Source organism: Myxine glutinosa, chromosome 2 (genome assembly GCF_964187855.1).
Source record: "Myxine glutinosa chromosome 2, kmMyxGlut1.1, whole genome shotgun sequence".
Lineage (NCBI taxonomy): Eukaryota > Metazoa > Chordata > Myxini > Myxiniformes > Myxinidae > Myxine > Myxine glutinosa.
This window is the reverse complement of record NC_136262.1, coordinates 66,641,208-66,663,873: the sequence shown is the minus strand read 5'-3', so window position 1 is coordinate 66,663,873 and position 22,666 is coordinate 66,641,208. Positions and strand designations below refer to the sequence as shown.

Below are 22,666 nucleotides of genomic sequence, written 5' to 3'. Positions count from 1 at the left end.
CATTCACACTGATCAGTATCTTCAAAAACTTGTGATCACAATAACTCAAAGTGAACGACACATGAGCAGCTAATACGAAGTGTAGTATTGTAGTCGCTGATCCATCCTAGCCTAGCCAACTATGGTCTCAAGGCCTTTGCCTGACTCTGCCTAATGCTAAAAGTGACTCAGGTATTCAGAATATCAATATAATAATGGAGCTTCCACCACTGCTTCCTTGCCCTTATTGAGGTGCGGGGTGGCCCACTTCATCCTCTACGCCGGATCATGTTGACACGTATTATAAATGCAGTCGGCAGCATGGATTTACTTCGCATTCATAGGGATTCCAGCATTCTGGATTTACCCAGGGGAGTTCATGTTTAACAAATTTATTGCAGTTCTATGAAGCAGTTTCTCATTGAGTGGATGAGAAAAGTGCAGTGAATGTCGTATATCTAGGCTTTCAGAATGCATTTGACAAGTTAAAGTACCACCACCGGCGGAGTTGGGGGGGGGGGGCATGGGGGGAAATGCTCCCACCTTAATTTTTTTCAGTCGTTTACAATGAAGATAAAAACATCCCGTATTTAAACGTGAGTTACAATAATGAACGTAAACTGTATTTGTCATTTCACGTACACTGCAACTACACTAACAAACGGTAATTTGGGAAGTCAGACCTAGCTATACCCATTATTAATATTAAGCCCCCCCCCCCCCCCCCAAAATAGATAAGTCAAACTACGCCTATGAGCTAAGGTGAGGGCTTGTGGAATGGCTGGTAAATATGCCAATGGGATTGAAATCTGGCTTAGTAATGGAAAGTGAAGAATGGGTGTGAGTAGAAGGATGTCTGTCTGGAAGGTTGTAAGTAATGAGATCATCGTCCAGGAGCATTAGGGTTGAGCCATTCCGCGGAGTACCAATAAATAGTACTAAGCTAATATTTTCAGCATAGTTGAAAAATACCCTATTGAACAACATATAAAAAGTGCCCAAGTTTACCATGTGTTCCTCCTTAACAATGAGGCTAATTGTGGGAGTATGGTTGGTTGTCTCCATATTCGTGTTACAGAAGGTGGAACGGAGTCCTCCCAGGACTGAAAGTATCCGCATTCGCTATGGTGAAGGATCTCAATTCATGGGCCAAGTTGTGAAGTTTTCTTGTTCTCAAAAGTTTTTTTCCCCTAAGGGTTCTTTTCAGAATCGTTACCGAGCCCCCGACAGCCTCCAAATGGAGTTTGTTTGAAGTAATGTTCCCAGCCAACGTTTGAAGGAACTTTATAAGGTTCTTCTTTATCATTTCCGTTGCTCCAATTATCACTGTTACAATTTTGGTGCTCTTCAGCTTCCAGGATCTTTTCACTTCATTCTTGAGATCTTGATATTTTTTCGAGGTCTGAATAGAGGAAAGAGGCTGCAGCCTGCCTGTCTGAGCGATGAGGGATGTAACGACAGAAGGTGGAATCATCATTAAATGGATAAAGGGGGTTTTAGAGAGAGTCAGAGAAATCATTGATGAAGATTAAGAATAGAACTGGGCCCAAAACACTGCTTGCGGGCACTTCAGCCTTGACAGGGAGAGGAGATGAACGGATTCCTTTGAGAACCACACGTGGGATATAGGAGTAGAGGAAGTCAGTAAGCCATGTGTGGAGTTGACCTTGGATGCCATAGGCAGATAGTTTGGAGGGTAAGGCAGGATGCAAAGACTGTATTGTATCATAAGCTTGCAATATGTCCAGATAGACGGCCCTGATCTCATGTTTGACATTGAGGGCCTCCATCCATTGTTGAGTGAGTAGAAGCAGCATGTCCACGGTGCAGTGATCTGGTCTGAAACCAAATTGGTGATCTGAGATGAGGTTGTTGGAGAAAAGGAAGGATTTCATATCAACTGCGGTGATGGATTCCATGACCTTGCTGATGATTTGAAGTAAGCTGATGTGTGTAGTTAAGGAGATCAGTTTTTACACCTTTTTATGCAATGCAGTGATGGTGGATTTCCAAGCAGATGGAAGATGACCTAGCACAAATGACAGGGTGTGAAAGGGCAGATAGAGGATGTGCAAGAGCAGCAGAGCAGCTTTTGGTTTTTTTTAGCACACGTGACTTTCAAAATGATATGGAATGCTTGAAACAGCATGTGACAGCTCAGCAGAACATGTCGATGCCTTCTCTCCTTGTCCTTATCTCCTTCTCCTTCCGTTCTTTAACTCCTTGCTATTTCCTCGTGTTGTTGTTGTTGTGATTTAACAGAAAATTTAACAGCCAATACAACCTTCTCCAAAGCACCATTTAATGTTATACTTGTCCGTAACACAGAGCATATACAAATTCATGGAAGGAGCTGCTCGGATCTCAGCATGCCTAATAGATCTGTATCAGTTCCAACCACAACCATTGAGGAATCACTTGCTGTGGCTTTTTGAATTGCTGTAAGCATAGTATCAGCATCGGACTCTGCGTGTTTCACGAGGATTCCAGCATTCTCAAGAATCAGTGTTAGTGTTTGGATTGGATGCATCTTGTTGGTCCCATTTTCAAGGAACTCATTCTGTGATGTTGTCGTTTGCAAATTCGGTGAAACCAAGATTTCTGCAAAGTGAAGTTCATTCCTTGATATTGCTCTGCTGACTTGGTGGACACAAGCCCACCATAGCCATCAAAAACACCATTTACATCTTCTTTGTAACGACTGGGAATGTAGGACTTGTTGGTCACAAAATCGTTCTGGAAGGTCACAGGCCATGGCCAAACTGCAGCGTGTAGCAGATGATCCCCATCCAACGAGATCTCGCGAGATCTTGGAGACGGTGGCAGGGGTTTTCGACGGTCCACACGGTCTCCACGTTTTTCAAAGTTAAGTCTGTTCACAATTGTATTTTGTCGAAACTGTATTTATCGTTCGGTGTTTGAACTTATAGTGTCCCCCTTGGAAGTTTCTCGGTGTTTATCTTTCATAAATTAATCGTTTGTTTGCCTCGTCGCGAGCAAGGCCTTGCAGCCTCAGGCTTCCCCCGTCGAAGGTTGTTCCTTCCTTCGCTGTTTTGCTAGCTTTTTTTGATTTCCCCTTCTCCACCAAGCTTCACCAAACATCTCCCATTTGTCTAACGTTGTAACCCCCACACCCCCCCCCCCAAAAACAAACAAAAAAACAAACAAAAAAAAACTTTTATTTCCCTTTCTCCTCGTGTGCTTTTGCCTCTGCCCACGTGCGCTGTCTCGCCCCGCCCCCATTTTCCCCTTGCCTTCCACCTTTTGCCCTGTTCAAGTGACTCGTGGTCGTCGCTCTAGGCCTCCTCTCCCCATTGGTATTTTTGTGAATATAAGATTGTTCTTCACAGTTCTGTTTAAATATGTTTCAACTATCCCCTTCAGTGGTTTATTACAACACGCTGTTTTTCTTCTTATTTAAAAGGCTCCTTTCAATTTCCTCTACAACTCATTCCATTTCAAAAAAATATTCAATCTCTTATGATTCCAAATCACTCCATGCTCTAAATTCTCATTCATTCCATCCCTCCTCCATCGTTCTTAAACGAATCGCTAACTTGAAAATCACAACAAACCCAATTTGTTATATATGTTCATCTTTCATTAATCATCCACTTTCTAAACTCCCCCCTTGCCCCTCCCCTTCAAATCTCCCCCCCAACTATCCCTCCCAAATTCTCCCTCCTCCCACCTCCTTCTCAAAGCTGCCTCCTCCCCACTTCGTCTCCCTTCTATGTCATAGCTCCACCTCCCCCAACCTTCTACTTTCCTCTGCCCCCCCTCAAACAAACTCTCACTGTGCCTCATTCCATCACCATCAAACCTTTCGTCCTCCTCATCCTTCCCTTTCTTGTAACACTTCTGTAATCTCTGACACACTATCAACTGCTCTTCCTACATCCCCCTCTCACCCTTCATCTGACCCTACCCCTCCCCTCCCCTGTCCTGCACCCGATGCTCCCCCTCTCTCCTCACTAACGGTATGGACCTCAAACATCCGGGGCCTTCGCTCAAACCTGATTGATCTCTCCATTCAGGTTGCTTCTGAAAATCCAGACTTGATCTGCTTAACAGAAACTTTCCTCCTTCAAGATGTCTCTGATTCCTTAATATCTCTTCCTGGTTACTCCCTCCTCCGGTACGATAGACCTGAGCCTCGTCCTGGTGGTGGGGTGGCTATCTTTATCAAAAACTCTCTTCCTCACTCTCCCTGCACTGCCCTCTCTCCACCCCACCCACAGGAGTAGCTCTGGCTACGGCTTCCTCTCCGCTCCCACCTTTTGTTCATATGTGTTCTGTACCATCCTCCAAACAGTGATGACTCCATTTACATTTCTCTGTCGGACAACATGGACCAACTTCTATCAACTCATCCAAACTCTCTCTTCCTCATATGTGGTGACTTCAACTGTCATCATGCCAGCTGGCTGGGTGTGGGTTCATCTCTCACCAGCCATGGCACCTCAGCAAAGGACTTCTGCGACTCATTGGGACTGACACAATCTGTCAATTTCCCGACCCGGATCTCAGTCAATGGAGTATCTTCTCTTCTGGACTTGGTTATGACTAACTTCCCTGCAAATGTCTGCTGCTCTTCTTCTGCTCCAATCAGTGCTTCTGATCATGTGCTTGTTAAAGTGGACATCTCACTGGCCATTCTCAGAGAGCCTCCTCAGCGCCGACGAGTCTGGCATTTCAATCAGGCCGACTGGCACGGTCTGCAAGCAGCCATCAATCAACTGGACTGGTCTCCCATCTCTAATGCCTCTGACATCAATTCTTCCTGGGAATTCTTCCAAAGCAAACTGCTCTCTCTCATGCACAGATTTATCCCATCTCGTCTTCAGTTGTCTTACCCTTCCTCCCGTCCTTATTACACTGAATCTTGTGGTGAGGCAGTTGCCCTGAAACAACTTGCCTTTGCATCTTGGAAGGCAAATCCAACTGAAGGCAATCTCAGTTCCTTCCACCAAGCTCGAAACAAGTGTGTTTCTACCCTCATGAGTGCCAGGAAGCACTATCTCTCCACACTCAAGATTGAACTCTCAAACCTGTCCCCTTCCTCCAAATCCTGGTGGCGTCTGGTCAAATCCGTTTCTGGTGTTTGTTCCCCCTCCATCCCCTCCCTTACCTCAAATGGCTACACAGTTGACACCGCACGTGACAAAGCCGAATGCCTCAACTCTGTGTTTGCCTCAAAATCTTGTGTCCCAAACCCATCTCTCTCTGTTCCCACCTTTCCCAGTCGAACCCAACTGCTCCTTTACTCTGTGTCCTTCTCTCCTGACAAGGTGGAGAAGTTTTTATCAAACCTCGACTCTGATTCTGCAACTGGACCAGATGGCATCAGCCCTCGGGTCCTAAAATCCTGCTCTGCCGCTCTATCTCACCCTCTCTCTGTTCTTTTCACCCTCTCTTTTGCTCAAGGTCATCTGCCAGCATCTTGGAAATCAGCAAACATTACCGCTTTACACAAAAAAGGTGCAAAAACAGATCCTTGCAACTACAGACCAATCAGCCTGCTCCCAATTATCAGCAAAGTCATGGAATCCATCATTGCTTCAGATATCAAATCCTTCCTCTTCTCCAATGGCTTGATCTCTGATCATCAATTTGGATTCAGACCAGGTCATTCTACTCTGGACATGTTGCTTCTGCTGTCTCAACAATGGATGGAGGTCCTCAATGCCAAACAGGAAATCAGAGCTGTCTCACTTGACATATCACGTGCCTTTGATACGGTCTGGCACCCAGCTCTGCTCACCAAACTCACCTCCTATGGTATCCAGGGAAATCTCCACTCATGGCTTGCGGATTTCCTCTCTGGTCGAAGGCAACGTGTGGCCCTGAATGGATTTCTCTCATCTTCCCTTCCTGTTCTGGCTGGAGTTCCCCAAGGTAGTGTTCTGGGCCCTGTGCTATTTCTGGTCTTCATCAATGATCTCTCCGACTCTCTGGAAAATCCTCTCTATCTCTTTGCTGATGACTCCACTCTTTGCCGCTCCATTCCTCAACCCTCAGATCGGCAGTCTGCAGCCTCCTCACTCTCTGCAGACCTGGACAAATTCACAGACTGGTCAAACAAGTGGAACATGTCTTTCAATCCTGACAAATCTCACACTCTTACAATGTCTCTCCGAAAGGACCGACTGGACAACCCTCCCATCTACTTTCTCAACAATCCTCTCCAAGAAGTTCTGTCGCTCAAGCTTTTGGGTCTCACTATCTGCCATGATCTTTCTTGGGAAAACCACATTTCCAAGCTGGCCTCCAAAGCCAGTCGCCGACTGGGCATCCTCCGTCGTGCGAAGTCCTTCCTTGGCACACCTGAGCTCCTCACCACATACAAGGCTTTCATCCGCAGCTCAATGGAATACTGTTCCCCCCTCTGGGCTGGTGCTCCTGCCTCACACCTTGCTCGGCTTCACGCTGTTGAGGCCAAAGCTTTCAGAATCATTGGAATCTCCTGCGATGTAGTCAACTCCGAGGGCCTTTCACTCACTCACCGCAGGCAGGTTGGTGGTCTTTCTGTCTTCTACCGACTCCTCTCCGGCCTTGCTCCCCCAGCTCTCTCTGTGCTCTGTCCCCTCAAGATTCCTTCAGGTCGCACAAGATCTGCCTGCAACCCTCTTATGGTTAAACTGCCAAAGTCTAGGCTCTCTGCTCACCTTCACTCTTTCATTCCCCTTTTCTCCCGCCTCTGGAACAAACTCCCCCACTCCCTTCAATCCTACTCCTCCCTCCAGGTCTTTAAAACAGCTGTTCACCACCATCTCTTATTTTCCCCAATCGAAAACCTTGATCTTTTCTACCCCCGGTAATTCACCCCAGAGTCCTTGCAGTGTTCATATGTTTTATTCCTCTCCCACCTCCCCCCAAGTCCTCGCGATGTCCCTGCTCTCAAATGTTGTGTTTGTGTCCTCCCCCCTCTCTCCCCATCGTGTCTGCCGCTCCCCTTGTTTTTTGTGTTTTGTGTGTCGGTTTGTCTTTTTGTGTGATTAATGTTAGCTCTTTGACGAGCCTCGATCTTGTATACAAAAAAAAAAAAAAAAAAAAAAAAAAAAAATGGATTCATCAGGAATTATTTTCTGACTGCTGACGAGGGACTTCATCATCGTTCCTGTAGCGCTCTAAGATCAGTGTTGTCTTTGAGCTCACTGGACGCATTTCTTAATGCTGCTCCCACGTTCCTGGGCGCACTGCTGTAAACTTCATTGCAGGTGGTTCCCATCATGGGAACATATGCACTCATTTTGTGTGTGTGCTGTCAGCCATTCCACAACCATGTGTCGTCCCACCAGGTGTTTTCAATAACCGCATGAGGAACTGCTCAATGGTTTGGTCAGAGAACACTCCATCCCAAAACTTGTCTCATCACCAAACTGTGGAGTTGCCCTTCTTAGTGAACTGGTCATACTTTTCTGCAGGCATTTTAACATTATAAACGTTTTAACATTTTTCACCAAAACTCGACTAACGTTTATCTGTTCAGAGCGAAATTTGCCTCTCTAGATAACCTAGAGCAAGGTGTGTTTATACTCACCTTTATCATACCCTTGATTGTTAAAGGTCAAGGTCAAATGGCGGGGTGAAAAAAATAACACGTTTTTTTGTCATCGCTCAATTTTGCCAGTGCGGAATCTCAAAGACCGCTTGTCCTTACAAGATGTTCTTGCATCCCAATAGTGTACCTGCACTGAAGTTGTTCACCTGATATTTGTTTTGCTTCCTTGACCTACTTTTTTCGGATTGTGACCGAATTACCAAAAAACACCTTTTTGATCATAACTTGACTAATTTTCCTCCGATTTTCATGATGTTGAGTTTTATGGATAGATGTTAGATGGGGACACGCTTTTGTTATTTACACTCTTTTCTTAAATGTTTAAGATCAAGGTCATATGGTAATCTGAAAAAAAAATCTGGCTACCATTGGATCATGGGCCAAGGGTAAGTCTCCGAGCTTACCGTTGGCGATCGCTTTGTGATCACAGATAACTAGTTTTATATTTCTTCAAGAAATATTACTATTTTTAATTTTGTGAGTTCCTCCCCTATCCTTCTAAACTAAAGGGTTCCTGCTTCGTAGAATAATAAATGTTAACATTGGAACCGCTATATAAAGCTTCCATTCCCACATCTTCCTCTATCCTGGAAACAGGGTCTTCTAAAACGGGCACCTTTATGATGAAATGGACACAATTTTTTGTTCCAAGAAACACACACACACAGACACACACACACACACACACACACACAGACACACACACACACACAGACACACACACACACACCCCACACACACACACACAAACACACACAGACACCCACCCCCACCCCCCCCCCCCCCCACACACACACACACACACCCACACCGCCCCCCCCCCACACACACACACACACACCCACACACATGCACACACACACACACACACACAGACACCACACGCACGCACCCACCCCCCCCCCCCCCCCCACACACACACACACGCACACGCGTACGTACGTACGGATGCTTCTCCTTTTAGTAACAGATTAGCAATTAATGCTAACTTATATTAAAGAAACAGCTCAGACAAAAGTCTGCTACATCTCCAGCATCTTGTCAGCCATTCTGAAAGGAAACAAATCTTTTATTTTCACTGAACGTTCTCATTTTGTGTTTCGTTCATGTTGAAGGAACAAATTGTCGCACAATTTAAAATTGATTCATCCCTTTGACTACAGAGACCATGCAATGTGTTGTTGAACCATTGAAAATCATAAACAGTTGTTTATGAAGCCCCCTCCATTTGCTTCCACTAAGGTCTTCAAATGACCCACTATTAAACGTAACAGGAAGACATTATTTTAAGTATTTAAGGGGTAAGGAAAGGGTTAAGAGGTGTATGGGCCTATTGAGGAATAGCATAGGAGAATTGGTGGATGATGAGGATGAGATGGTGGCGGGTTTACTGAATGTAGTGCACGTGGTGTGTATCTGGACTTCCAGAAGAAAGTTGTTGGCTAAGGTGAGGGCTTGGCTAGTCAGGTAGCTAACTGGATTAGAAACTGACTTAGTCATCGGAAGTAAAGAGTTGGTTGTGAGTATGTCCAGCGGGAAGGATGTAAGTATAGTGGGGTACCTCATGGATCGGTACTTGGACCATTATTGTCACCCGTCGCACCGCGGAGCGAAAGGGGGTCTATGGTTTTCCCCTCCGTCCGCGTGTCCGTCCGTCTGTGCGTGCGTGCGTCCGTGCGTGCGTAAGCGAAGGACCGAATTCTAATTTGGTGTGTGGGTGCAACCCACGTCAAAATCCAAGATGGCCGCCACCATATATATGTCTGAACCTTGTGAGCGAAATATCTTGAAAAATAAACGAACTACCAACTTCTAATCCGGTGTGTGGGTGTATCTACACATAAGGGAGAACGCTATTGAAAATTGGGTCACCACGTCAAAATCCAAGATGGCCGCCTTGCATCTTTCACTTTGTCAACTCACATTACTTCACCGACGGGGGACCCAGGCGTAACGCTTGTTATTCATAATTTACATCAATGATGTAAACAGTGGGTTAAGAGTAAACTTTCAAAATTTGTAGATGATACTCAGCTTGGAGGTGATCACATTCAGGAAGGTCAATATATTTTCATACATTTTGGCAAAAGATTTGGCAGATGCAGTTTAGCATAAAGAAATGTAAAGTTCTGGGGACAGGTAAGAAGAATGAAAATATGGATTACATGAGGCAAGGAGCAGTCTTGGAGCATTTCACACAGGATCTGGGGATGATAATAAATATGGAGGAGGGAAAAGGGGGGTAAGCAGAGAGCACAGTGTAAGGCAGCTACAGATAAAGCTAGCAGGGGTTTCGGGTGTATTTGTGTGGGAATGTAGGAAATCAAAGTAGGTATTGTTAGAGCTGTAGATACTATGTACAGGTTTAGTCATTCTGAAGAAGGACATAGCTGCCATATTGAGGGTACGGCGTAGGCCTGCTCGAATGATTCTGTGGCTCGCTAGACTAAGTTATGAGGAATGGTTGAAGGAGATACGACTTTTTACATTGGAAAGGAGGAGATTCTGAGAGGATCTGATTTAAAATTTTAAGGTAATGAAGGATGTGAACAAGATGGGTGCAGTGGAGTTTTTTTTTTTTTTATCAGAGTGGACAGTGCTAGACCAGGGGCCCCAGTTTGGGAGTAAATAAGTTGAGAGTTACAACAGTTTAATGACAAAGTTCTTTCATTCATTCAGTGGTAAATGCCTTGAATTGTCTCCCCAGAAAGGTAGTGGCAATGTAGGGGGTGGTTTGATTTAAACGGGAGTTGGATTGTTACCTGGAGGCATTGGAGATAGAGGGGTATGGGGGTATTGACAGGAGTTGGAGGTAGCTTGGGTGTGGAGGGGTGATATATAATGGGGTTGGTGCAGCGCAGACATGATGGGCTGAATGGCCTCTGTGCCAAAATTCCTGTGTGTATCGTTCTGTGTGTGTGTCTTGATTTTTCCTTCCTTGCATTGACATAGGAAACATATGGCTATATGGCTACGTACATTTGAATCATTATATGACGACGACAGCAGTACATACGTACATCCGTTAACGTCCGTTAACATTTGGCTAAAACATCTCCTTACATGTATATATAAAAGTGAAGGCCTGGCTGCCATTAGATTGAGTAAAGATCATGTCACAAACGCATTTACTCATGGTGTGTCTTTCATAGGCTCTCTCTGGGGATTTGAGCAGCATGGTGAATTTGTTTGCCGAGACTGCGGGAAAGCTTTCAGCCAGCCGAGCCATCTCAGAACACACATGCGGTCACATACAGGTGAGGGGAGACATGGTGCTTAATGCATGAGGGTCTTAAGACCGCCGTACACGAGACCATGTTCAACGAAGCAACGAAACAACATGGCCGGCGACTAATCCTGTAAAATTCTGCTTTGTCGGAGACTGCCGCACACTTGACTCACGCTACGCAATTACAGATGTCACTATTTTCTGTAAACCAAATGGCTTTGAAGAAGAAATGCAGGGAGAGGATGAGAAGGGTGAAACCTCCGAGGGCACTCGTGCTGGTCTGTCACTGACGTCACGCCAAGAAAAGTAAGGGGCTGGTGGTGAAGGCCTAGGTGGACAGGAAGGCCGCCTCAAGGAACGCTCAACAACTTATTTGTGGAATTTGCTGCAGAAGATGAGAGCTCTTATGCTAACTTCCAGAGAATGCATCTGACACTCTTTAATGCGCTCGTGTAGTGGGTGTCAGGCCGCCGATAGCGAGGAGAAGCACGACGTTTTGGGGGCTCCATCTCTGTTGCAGAGAAAGTCGCCATAACTTGCGTTTTTTGGCCACAGGTATTAGGTATTGCAGAACTGCAATTTAAACAGGCATTGACTAACTACACACACACACACACACCCCTAAAGGAACTTAAACATGCGTGTGCACACACACACACACACACACACACACACACACACACCGGTAGATCTCTATTCCATCTCCAGAGGCCCACCCACTTGTGGGAAAGCAGGCAAAAATTACTTACATGCCAGTGTGTGTTATGCACACACAACACATGCACACACACACACACTAAGTTGGATACATCTGCACCTGAGAGGGCTCCCTTCCACCTTCTGCAACCCACAGTTGTTGATATCAACCAACGACACACACACATATATATACATGTACATACGCATACACACACACATATACATGTACATGTACATACGCATACACACACACACACACACACACGCCCGAATCCCGGTCGATTAGTCGCCTCTTGTGACACACAGGGAATTACCAGTGAACTGGTACTCAACTTGCCGACCTCAGAAGGATGACAGGCTGAGTCAACCCCCCTGGCGTTAATTCAGCAATCGACCGGGATTCGAACCCAGGATCCTAGGATCCCAAGCCGGCACCCTAACCGCTAAGCCAACACCAGGTTGTTGTGCATATATATAGCTACTAAATAATCTTCTATCGAGACTTGCAAATTAGTAATGGGGCCGGTGAGGGTGCAAATGTACACATAAATGGATCAAATATCTCAATTATCATTATGTCATTCATTAATTGTATCATTAAATTAATTTTATCATTAATTTAATTATTATTACAATTAAGTAATTAATTATCATTAATTAATTCATTATCATTATCATTATCTCAATTAAATATCAAAATACCTCATTATGTTGAAGAATTTGGAAAACATGGCCTGAAATGTGCTTTTTTATTATTGAACTAAGGGTCTTAAAGCAGCTTATACTTGTATTGAATGCAGGACAAGGATATTAAGAGATGCCATTGTATTTTGTACACCGCTCCTTTCCTATGCCATCTCCAGGCATTGCAAATCGTCATTGCCGGCCACCGAAGGGGGCTCGGCAGTGACGCACGCTGAAAGGGAGTACTCAGTTTTCATTCTGGTTGTTTGTTTGTTGTACACTGCTCCTTTCCTATGCCATCTCCAGGCGCTGCGTAACGTTATTGCCGGGCACCGAAGGGGGCTCGGCAATGACCCACGCTGAAAGGGAGTACTCAGTTTTCACTCTGGTTGTTTTCTTTCTTGCTTTCTTGTTTTCTTGTTGTACACCACTCCTTTCCTTTGCCATCTCCAGGCGCTGCATATCGTCATTGCCGGGCACCGAAGGGGGCTCGACAATGACGCACGCTGAAAGGGAGTACTCAGTTTTCACTCTGGTTGTTTGTTTGTTTTCTTGTTTTCTTGTTTGTCTGGGCGATATCTCAGCCATCCTTTGAGCTAGGAAGCTGAAATTTCGGCACAATAGTGAGCAAGTCCTTTGTCAAAAACGGTATTTTTTGTTTTTTGATTAATGAAATAATTGAGGAGTTATTTAATTATTAGCGATTAATTAAGTACTGATACATTTCCTTTCTCTTCTGGCCATTATCTCAGGCACCTTTTGAGTTAGGAAGCTGAGATTTAGACATGCTAATGACCAAGTGATTTGGCTGCAAAGGCTATTTTTTATTTATTGATTAATCAATTGATCAATTAATCGATTAATTATTTAATTATTCGATTAATGACTAAAAAAATTTTTTTGGGAAGTTACAGATTCTGATGAAATGGTGGTGGTTTATGTGTTATATTAGCGAATTGATTAATTATTTCATTTTTTAATGATTATTATTTATTTATTTTCATTATTAATTATTTATTTATTTTCTTTCTCATCTGGGCAATATCACAGGCACATTTTGATCTACGAAGCTAATATTTGGACATGACAGTGACCAAGTGATGTCGCTACAAAGGATAGTTTTGATTTATTGATTAATCACTTAATCGATTCATTTTATTTATTGATTAATCAATTAATTATTTAATTTTTTATTCATGACTTATTTAATTAAATTTTTAAAAGATACATCTTCGGATGAAGCACTAGTGGTTTAGTTATGCTATTAGCCAATTGATTAAGAAAATATTTTGTGATAATGTTTTATTGATTTTAATTATGCAATTAATCAATCAATTATTGTGCAACTCTCCCTCCAAATACTGTCTCTATGAGCTTCACGGCGGTATTGCCGGGCGCCAGAGGCACCCCGGCAATGCCGCGCTGGAGGATATTTCATTATTTGGCATGGGGGCGTGTACCTTAAATGTATCTGTACTTGTTGTACACCGCACCTTTCCTATGCCATCTCCAGGCGCTGCATAACGTCATTTCCGGGCACCGAAGGGGCTCGGCAATGACGCATGCTGAAAGGGAGTACTCAGTTTTCACTCTGGTTGTTTTCTTGCTTTCTTGTTTTCTTGCTTGTTTGTTTGTTTGTCCGGGCGATATCTCAGCCATCCTTTGAGCTCGGAAGCTGAAATTTCGGCACAATATTGAGCCAGTCCTTTCTCAAAAACTGTATTTTTTGTTTTTTGATTAATCAATGAATTGATGAGTTATTTAATTATTAGCAATTAATTAAGTACCTATACATTTCCTTTCTCTTCTAGGCATTGTCTCAGGCGCCTTTTGAGTCAGGAAGCTGATATTTGGACATGCCAATGACCAAGTGATTTGGCTGCAAAGGCTATTTTTGATTTATTGATTAATCAATTGATCAACTAATCGATTAATTATTTAATTATTCGATTGATGACTAATTTTTTTTTTTTTTTCGTTACATATTCTGATGAAATGGTGGTGGTTTATGTGTTCCATTAGCGAATTGATAAATTATTTAATTTTTTTATGATTATTATTTATTTATTTTATTTCTCATCTGGGCTTAACCCCCGCTTTGCGGGGAAAAATGGCCTCTATACGGTGTTTTTTTTTTTTTTCTCATCTGGGCAATATCTCAGGCACCTTTTGACCAAGGAAGCTGATATTTGGACATGACAATGACCAAGTGATCTGGCTGTAAAGGCTATTTTTTATTTATTGATTAATTAATGAATCTATTAATTATTTAATTATTCGATGAATGACTTAATTAATTAAATTTTTTTAAAGTTACAGAATCGGATGAAATGGTGATGTTTTATGTATTCTGACTTTTTAAATTAAATTTCTAAAAGATACATCTTCTGGATGAAGCACTCATGGTTTATTTATGCTTTTAGCCAATTGATTAAGAAAATATTTTATGATTATCTTTTATTGATTTTAATTATGCAATTAATCAATCAATTATTGTACACCTCTCCCTCCCAACGCAGTCTCTATGAGCTGCACTGCGGTATTGCCGGCGCCAGAGGCGCCACGGCAATGCCGCGCTGAAGGATATTAAATTATTTGTCATGGGCGCGGTGTTCTTTGAATGTATCTTTACTTGTTTGTATTTAATTTGCAATGATGTTATGTGCCAGTCTGGAGACAATAATACAGTACAGTAGTTGGGTTATTTACCTGATGTCATGCCATCTTAAGGCAGGTGCTCGGATAGGGACAGAAAACAGACGATGCTTCAAGTTTCCGCATATCACAAGGCGTTTTGCATGAGTCGCAGCATCATGATCCAATCAAATCGATCAACAAATGATCCAATACCTGGAATTTCTAATTTAAAAAAAATAATAATTTTATGATCTCATGGAGGAACCATTAGGAGATATTAGGAGACATCAGTGCAGTTTTACACAAAATACGAGGAAATTAGAAGACAATGAACAAGTTAACGTTGCACGTGTGATTTGAACCTGGGATGGCAGCATCCGAAGCTGATCAGTGCCAAACAGGCCAATCCCAAACATTGTCATAATGCACATTAACCGCTTTATTTTGATAATCCTCATTCCACTCCATTTTTGTTCCTGTGCCAAATCAAAGCAATATTTTCATTAAAAAAAGAAAAAAGTACCAATAAAAAGGTAAAACGCTATGTACAAGTTCAATGGAGTCAAAATATTTGAATCATCTGATGATCTGACAATTTTCTGCTTTCATAACATGCGGTGCTTATGAATTATTTTTTTTAATATAATTTTTATATTTATTTTATGATTTCACAACATGCAGTGGAGAGTGCTTATGAATTATTATTTTTTATATAATTTTTATATTTGGAGCCTGGTGTTGGGCTAGCGGCTAGGGTGCCAGCTTAGGATCCAAGGATCCTGGGTTCGAATCCCGGTCGATCGCTGAATTAACGCCAGGGGGGTTGACTCAGCCTGTCATCCTTCCGAGGTCGGCTAATTGAGTACCAGTTCACTGGTAATGCCCTGTTTGTCGTAAAAGGCGACAAAAAGGGTTGGCGGCAGGAAGGGCATCCGACCGTAAAACATTGCTTCAAAAGGGGGACCAAGAAAAACAACAACAACCACGGTGCCCGAAAAAGGCCAACCCCCGCTTTGCGGGGGGAAATGGCCTCTAACGGTGTTTTGTTTTGTTTTTTTTAATCTAATTTTTATATTTATTTTATGATTTCACAACATGCGGTGGCGAGTGCTTATGAATTATTATTTTTTTATATAATTTTTGCATTTCTTTTTTGATTTCACAACATGCAGTGGAGAGTGCTTATTAATTATTATTTTTGATATAATTTTTACATTTATTTTATGATTTTACAACATGTGATGGAGAGTGCTTATTAATTATTATTTTTGATATAATTTTTATATTTATTTTATGATTTCACAACATGCTGTGGAGAGTGCTTATTAATTATTATTTTTTATATAATTTTTATATTTATTTTATGATTTCACAACATGCGGTGGAGAGTGCTTATGAATTATTATTTTTTATATAATTTTTGCATTTATTTTTTGATTTCACAACATGCAGTGGAGAGTGCTTATGAATTATTATTTTTTATATAATTTTTACATTTATTTTAGGATTTCACAACATGTGGTGGAGAGTGCTCATTAATTATTATTTTTTACATAATTTTTATATTTATTTTATGATTTCACAACATGTGGTGGAGAGTGCTTATTAATTATTTTTTTTCATATTATTTTTATATTTATTTTATGATTTTACAACATGCGGTGGAGAGTGCTTATGAATTATTATTTTTGATATAATTTTTATATTTCTTTTATGATTTTACAACATGCGGTGGAGAGTGCTTATGAATTATTATTTTTGATATTATTTTTATATTTATTTTATGATTTCACAACATGTGGTGGAGAGTGCTTATTAATTATTATTTTTGATATAATTTTTTATTTTATTTTAGGATTTCACAACATGTGGTGGAGAGTGCTTATTAATTATTATTTTTGATATAATTTTTATATTTATTTTATGATTTTACAACATGCGGTGGAGAGTGCTTATGAATTATTATTTTTGATATTATTTTTATATTTATTTTATGATTTCACAACATGCGGTGGAGAGTGCTTATTAATTATTATTTTTGATATAATTTTTATATTTATTTTAGGATTTCACAACATGCGGTGGAGAGTGCTTGTGAATTATTATTTTTGATATTTTAATATTTATTTTATGAATTTTTTTTATGAGAACAAGAAAAGGATCTTCTCATTGCGGTGATACATGCTCGGAAATGTATTCATTTGATTTCGTGAAATAATTATTTGTGTCGATGCAAAAATTACCGCATCGCAAAGAATACAGACGAGTATTTGTGGCACAATAGATGCAACGAGCGACGGCATTACACGAAGTGTCATAAATGGTGAAGCCAAGACAATGTTTGACAGTAACATTCAATTAGGCGTGTACCTGTTCAAATGTTCCCAGTAACATCCATTACAGCTTAAAAAGTTGAATTAAAAAGTTACCGCGTGCATCCAAATTTTAATTATTCATCCTAATGACTTTTAAATGTGTGTTCCAATTTTGGTTGGAAATGTACTTCGTGAAGCTATTATTTTATCACAGCCAAATTTGATTTCTCCTGCCGTCGATGTGTTTGACGTTCTTTTACAGTGACAAACCCGCTTACTTCAAATGGCAAAACGGAGCTCGTCGTCAAGATTTTGTCTTAATTTGCGTTAAAAGCTTTAACGTTATTGATCTTCCTTTTCCTTACATTGCGTCACTCTGTTGGTCAAGGCGATTGGCCATGGAAGCTGTGTGTATTGGCATGGACTGCCACAAGGTAGAGCTGTCTCCCTAGTTCACAACAGTCCTTCGTCACAAACCTGATGGATGTTGGTCCATTTCCAACAGCCGCACGACTCCAGCAATCGCTCGCTCCCCTTAACTCTTCATCGAAAGCGATTTTTGTTAATTAATTTGAGTGGAAGTGCCACTGATGAGGCCCTAATGAATTCGGCCCTTTCTTTTGAATAGCCTCGACTCTTGCTACCCAAGGCTTTAAGACCTCTGCCACCAGGATGATGCCCGGAACAAAGAGGCAGCTGAACTCGCTATCGCAGCACACCGGAGAGGTCGGGTAATATCTTGGGGACAATTTCGAAAGCTCTTGGGGCTGCAACTCCTTATCGCCTAGCCACAAGGCCTTGGCTGCACATCTCCCAGGAATTCTCACACCTCTCATCTCACAGCTGTAAATCCACACCTCTCCATGAAGGAAATACCTCAAGGGACTTGATTAAATGCAAAGATTGTGGAACATAAGCCATTGTTTGGAATATGCCTTGAAAACCTTCAGAATTGTTTTTTTTATGATAGCTTTATTATGCATTCCATTATTTGCAATATCAATGCCAATCGATACCTTAAACAATAGTTCAGTATACAACTTAAGATCTTCTTTCTTTTTGTGCTTTTATTTATTTATTCTCATCTACACTTGTTACTTTGCTGATCTAAAGTACTTATTGCTGTGAAAACTGTGTATTTATAAGCAAAATATGTTAATTTGGTGTTGCATGAAGCACAAAATTGAACTGCAGGATTGATAGCATTTTATGAAAGGAATGTATTCAAAAATATGCTTTTCTTTAGATATGGACACAAATACACGTGGTGGCAGTGCGCTGTCTTTGCAGGTGAGCGCCCTTTCTGCTGCCAATACTGCCCATACAGCGCCTCGCAAAAGGGAAACCTGAAAACACATGTGCAGTGTGTGCATCGAATGCCTTTTGACAACAGCCGGTATCCTGATCGTCGCTTCAAGAGGCTACGTCCTGGAGACGAAGGGCCCATGGGACCGTACGGCCCTGCTTCTGATGACGAAATGGCAGTGGCTTCAAGTTCACCACCTGAAAGCACCACTGAGATGATGGCCACAGAACTGTCAATGAACAATGGCTGTGCCCCTGAGAGCAAGGCCAACATGGATGCCAACAGGCAATGATGGTTCATTGTAGCCATGAATACCGTACTTTACCACTCGTCCGGCATGTCGCTATGGTGCGACTACCCTCCTCTGTTGTTGCATCTGTGCTGTTGTAGTCACGTGATCAGTAGATGCTTGAAGGAAGGTCAGAGCAGGGGTGATGGGTGCACTGAAGGTGGATGACGAGGGTATCGTTTAGGGCCGGGTTACTTTGCCATTGGCCAACACCATGCACCAGGTCGACACCTGGAGGGATACTTGTCTGAAAACAATGCCACTTCAGTCATACGATCCTGAAAATGTGACAGGTATCTTCCCGCATATCTATAATGAACGCTCGTGTATGTCATCCTTTCTAAAGTTGTGAGACTTGTGAGAACTGAGTTGTGCGAACAACCCCGTGAGTTAGCCACATGTTTACGAAAATTGCAAAATCCATGTTCGGCTTAACTCTTCTACAGCACAGGTGTTTCAGAGCCTGAGGTCAAGAAAGGGAAGAGGAAAAACAAAAGATTGACAACACACGTTGGCATTCCATCTTGACAAGATGAGTGGTGAAGATGGGGGCTGTGGTGCAAAGAGAGCTGCCTCAGGAAACCCGCACTAATTTACCTGCACCCGAATGCAGCTGCCTTCAATAATGCACTCCACTGCATCACCTCCCCTCTGTTCTGCAGCATATTCTTGGCCCAGTCGTCTCTGTAACGTGCGGCCGAGCAGCAGACGTACAATGTTTTGTTTTTTTCGCTCCCAACACTCTCTCAACACAACTATCATCCATTAACACTCCCTCCCTAACTATATGAAACTGGCTGAGCACTCGGCAGAAGTGTAGTCTAATTGATCATGAGGTTTCCTTTTTGCCTTTGAAGTGCATTTGCTTTTCGCTGCACTTTGTTGCAAACATCCTGATGCGAGAAGCACAGATGTGAATGGATCAGAGGCACAGTTACCGCTGGCATCCGACTTTGATTCCACAGCTTTTATTCTCTAAATCATGACAATTCCTCCTGTAATTTGTCCTCCATTGATATTGCAAAGCATGGAAGTATTAGGTGAGAACTTGATATTTTCAGGATGTATGTGTGTGTCTACGTGTGTCTGTATGCATACCTGTGTGTATGTGTGTGTGTATATATATATATATATATATATATATATATATATATATATATATATATATATATATATATATATATATATATATATATATATATATATACAGTCATGTGAAAAAGTAAGTACACCCCATGTAAAGTTTTGCCTTTTTCAACATATTTCAACATACAGCGATTTGATCTTCATTTCAACTATTGAAAGATAAAGGTGATATAATATAACAAATATCATGAAACATTTACATTTTGTAGTCCATTGTATACTTTAAATAAACACGCATGCAAATTTCGCATGTGGAAAAAGTAAGTACACCCTTACATTTATCACTACTTCAAATACCTAAAATTAGAATCAGGTGCACCAGCTCAGGTGCAAATTATTAGAACATCGTTAGAGAGGATCTTGGAGGAATCTGTCTTATTTAAACCTCAGACATTTAGTTTGGTTTGCTCTTTGTTGTTGAAGTGTGCGGCATCACCATGCCTAGATCAAAAGAGCTCTCTGAGGCCTTCAGAAAGAAGGTTATAGATGCCTACGAGTCTGGGAAGGGATTTAAAAAGATCTCAAACAATTTGAAATCAATCATTCGACTGTCCGGAAGATCATCTACAAGTGGAGAAGATGCCAAACAACTGCCAACTTGTTCAGGCCAGGCCGCCCCAGCAAGTTCAGCCAAAGAGCAGACCGCAAGATGCTGAAAGAAGTCTCTAAGAACCCCAGAATGTCATCATGGGACCTGCAGGTAGCTCTTGCCACTGTTGATGTCAAAGTGCACGAGTCTACCATTAGAAAGAGGCTGCACAAATTTGATCTACATGGGAGGTGTGCCAGGAGGAAACCTTTGCTGTCCAGAAAGAACATCAAGGCAGGAATAAAGTTTGCCAATGAACACTGAGGCAAAGACCAGCACTTCTGGAACAATATGCTCTGGACAGGTGAGCCAAAGGTAGAGCTATTTGGCCACAGTACCAGAAGACATGTTTGGCGAAAACCAAAGACAGCATTTGACCACAAGAACCTGATACCAACTGTAAAGCATGGTGGTCGAAATATTATGGTTTGGGGCAGCTTTGCTGCATCTGGGCCTGGGCAGCTCACCATCATAGAATCCACTATGAATTCTTCATTATACCAGAGGGTGCTTGAGGATAATGTGAGGCCATCTGTCGGAGAAGTTGAAGCTCAACCGAAGGTGGACCTTGCAACATGACAATGACCCTAAACATACCAGTAAATCCACCAAGGAATGGCTGAAAAGAAAGAAATGGAGGGTTCTGGAATGGCCAAGTCAAAGCCCGGATCTAAATCCCATCGAGATGTTGTGGGGGGATTTGAAACGAGCTGTGCATGCAAGAAACCCCTCAAACATCGCACAGCTGAAAGAATTCTGCATGGAGGAGTGAGCAAAAATTTATCCCAGTCGATGTCAGAGACTGTTAGACAGTTATAAGAAACGCCTACTTGAGGTTGTTTCTGCCAAAGGGGGCAACACCACCTATTAGAGCCAAGGGTGCACTTACTTTTTCCACATGCGAAATTTGCATTTATGTTTATTTAAATTATACAATGGACTACAAAATGTAAATGTTTCATGATATTTGTTATGTTATATCACCTTTATCTATCAATATTGTTGAAATGAAGATCAAATAGCTGTATGTTGAAATATGTTGAAAAAGTCAAAACTTTACATGGGGTGTATTTACTTTTTCACGTGACTGTATATATATATATAAATGCATATACACACACCCACACACACACAGACATACACACACACACACACACACACACACACACACACACACACACACACACACACACACTCAGGCACAGGTTACTACTTTCATATTTTCACCATCAAATGTTTCTTGAGAATGCAGATGTTACCTCTGCAGCATCTAGTGTTTTATGTATATGAGCCTGTTATTATTGTTTATATATGTTGTAGTCCTATTTAAATTATCAAACGTTCTGTAATGTTGTCACGCAATGGCATATAGAATCGTATCATATTTTGTCTGACTGGTCAGGAAAATGTCTTTTGTATGTTGCTGGGGCTTAATAGATGTCATTTTATACAGAAGTTCATTTCAGAAATAATGCCATTTTGAGCTTTTGTCACATTGAAACAGGATTTTGAGTGAGGAAGACATTATCGTTGACATTAATTTCAAATAGCGAAATGTTTAACACATTTTAAGGTGTAATTAAGTGTGAAATGGCGAAACAAGTTGAATTTCCATAGGTAGTATGAGCTGTTTCTGAAAGCAGGCCGATAGAGTGGTTTAGCGTCGTCGTGTGCACCGCGTGTACAGTTGTGAATAGATCATTCCAGTCCAGGTTTCTCTCTCTCTCTCTCTCTCTCTCTCTCTCTCTCTCTCTCTCTCTCTCTCTCTCTCTCTCTCTCTCTCTCTTTCTCCCTCTCTCTCCCTCTTTCTCCACCTATGTATTAACAAAACACGTAATTTTATTTATTTCCTTCAACGTTTATGCCTATCTTGCTTGCGTGTAGATTCCTGTTCCACCCGCTCTTGTCTATAAACATGACTACATTGTATATAAACTGCCCTTTCTACTCCTGCCAGAATAAATTTTTTGCAGTACTATGAAAGAGCCTTACTATGTATCGTCCCCTCTACCTGACATACATCTGGGGAGGGTGGTCTTTCACTTGTGACATCTTTGACCCTTTATCCCAACATCCTATTGTTACTTCCGCCACTGAAGGTTGACGGAGGTTGTGTTTCACCCCTGTTTGTCTGTCTGTGAAGCAGATACCTCAAAAAGTTAAGGACAGTGTCGGACAAAATTTGGTGGCGCGGTTTGGTCCGTGACGAGGACGAAATGATTCGATTTT

General features: G+C 41.8%; 1 long non-coding RNA gene across 1 annotated transcript in view; it reads left to right on the top strand.

Annotated features, from left to right (window-relative positions):
* The window catches only part of LOC144891050 (uncharacterized), a 39,484-nt gene extending 19,641 nt beyond the window's left edge, over window positions 1–19,843 (top strand). The window contains exons 2-3 of the long non-coding RNA XR_013622681.1: window positions 10,696–10,800; window positions 18,398–19,843. This is a non-coding gene — a long non-coding RNA (uncharacterized LOC144891050). The remainder of the gene's footprint in view (window positions 1–10,695; window positions 10,801–18,397) is intronic.
* Window positions 19,844–22,666: the final 2,823 nt, after the last annotated feature.